Here is a 2,015-nt window from a genome sequence, read left to right as displayed (position 1 = left end):
AAATAAATAAGTAAAAACAGTACCTATCCAGGGCTGAGGCTATAGTTCAGTGATAAAGCATTTGTCTAGCTTGCACAATGTCCTGAGTTCAGTCCCAAGTGCCATGAGACAACAAAAAAATAAAACTTTCTTATAAAAATAGTCCCTGTTGTCAGGTGTGTTGGTGCATGCCTTTAATCCCAGTACTCAGGAGGCAGAGACAGGTAGCTATGTGTGAGATCGAGTCCAGCCTGGTCTACATAGCAAGTTCCAGACCAGCTGGGGCTACAGGGAGACCCTTCTTTAAAACAAAATAGTGCTTATTGGGCCTGAGAGATGACTCAGTGGTAATGGTGCTTGCTGCCAAGCCTGAGTTCTTTCCCCAGAACCCACATGATAGGAGAGAAGCTCAAGCAAGTTCTCCTGTAACCTCCACCCCCCCCACACACAAAGTAATTTTTAAAAATTATGTAAATGGGCTGGAGAGATGGCTCAGCAGTTAAAAGCACTGACTGCTCTTGCAGAGGACTTGGGTTCAATTCCCAGCACTTACATGGTGGCTACAAACCATCCTTAACTCCACTTCCAGGGGAATCCAAAGCCCAAAGCCCTCTTCTGATCTCCATGGCATTGCATGACGTGGGTGCACTCACATACATGCAGGCAATACACTCATACACATAAAATAAAAATAATAAATATTTTAAAAATTATGTAAATAATCCTATCATGAAAAAAAGGGAGTCCATAAGTATAAACATTTGTACTGAAATAAAAATTCGACTTCTACAGACGAAACTATTGTGTCCTTCAGTTCTCGCGCTGGTGTTGGTATCATCTTCCTTCCAAGAAGGGGCTTAAGGTGAATTGGTGTGCACTTTCAGACACTTAAGCTTCAACACATCTGCAGTAATGAAAAGGTCTTTGTTGCATACATAGTTGAAGACTATAAATTTTACAAAACAGACTTGTGTGGCAACAGTACAGGTGGTACAGAAGGTGCTTCAGATAGAGTCTAAAGTAGAGCTACAGGGTTGCTTGCTCATTAGAATATGGGATTAAAAACAGAAGAAAATATTGATGCTAAGTCTTGTTTTCCCTGAGCAAATGGATGAATGGTAGTACCTCCTGCTAAAACAGAGAACACCAGGAAAGAGCAGGTTTGGGTGGTGGTAGAGTTTAAATGTGAAGTGTTGCCCACAGGCTCATGTGTTTGGATACTTGGTCCCAGGATGTTGGTCCCATTTCAGGAGCCCGTGGAGCCTTTAGGAGCTGGGGCCAAGCTGGAGGAAGTGGGTCACTGGATGGAGATAGGGAGTGGTTTGAGGGTTATAGCAAAAGCAAGGCCCTGTTTCTAGCTCTGTCTCTCTCTGGTTACTGATCCACCTAGACGTGAAAAGCAGCCTCAGGTACCAGAATGCCTATAGAAATATGGAGTAAAGGTGGGTCTATGAGACTTGAGGGGGGAACAAGGATTCTTTCAGGAATTGGGCTGATAGATGTTACGTTCTGGCAAAGAATCTTGCATTCTGCCCAGGTCCTAAACATTTGATTGAGACTGAATTCAAAAGTAATGGACTAATTGCTTTGGCAGAGGAACTTTCAAAATAGCATAAATTCAGGCAGTGGCACAGTTACTGCCCACTGTGCTTAATGAGGTTTATTGTGAAAATTCAAAGCAGAAAGTAGAGCCAAAAATGTGACAGATGTGGAGTTTGGTGAGGAAAGGGATATGGATGTGCCTAATATTAAGGACAGAGCTGATGGGGTGGGTGTAGACAAAATGGCTGTAATTACTAAATAGTCTGGCATCGTTAAAGAGATACCTTACATTTGTTGCTGGGGCAATAAGAATGATCCCTTGAGGGTAAGACTGCAGTCAGAACTCCATGGCATTAAAAAAACAAAACAAAAAAACCTTTCAAATTCAGTTAAAAGGATAGTGCCTGAAAAGAGAGAGCTTGAGAAGATGGAGCCTTCAGAGCATCCCGCTCTAGCAAAGCCATCTAGGGAAATGCTTTGCCAGATTCAGCTGT

The 2,015-nt window shown here is 42.6% G+C and overlaps 1 protein-coding gene across 1 annotated transcript in view; it reads left to right on the top strand.

Moving 5' to 3' along the window:
- The window catches only part of LOC103747385 (acyl-coenzyme A thioesterase 1), a gene marked incomplete in the record, with an annotated part of 9,459 nt that extends 9,318 nt beyond the window's left edge, over nucleotides 1-141 (top strand). Inside the window, 1 exon segment of the mRNA XM_008849777.3 lies at nucleotides 1-141.
- Between the last annotated feature and the right edge of the window lie 1,874 nt (nucleotides 142-2,015).

The sequence above is a fragment of the Nannospalax galili genome, unplaced genomic scaffold, assembly GCF_000622305.1.
Source record: "Nannospalax galili isolate Female #2095 unplaced genomic scaffold, S.galili_v1.0 scaffold24, whole genome shotgun sequence".
NCBI lineage: Eukaryota > Metazoa > Chordata > Mammalia > Rodentia > Spalacidae > Nannospalax > Nannospalax galili.
Note: the sequence above shows the minus strand (reverse complement) of the source record. Positions and strands in the feature narration are given on the sequence as shown.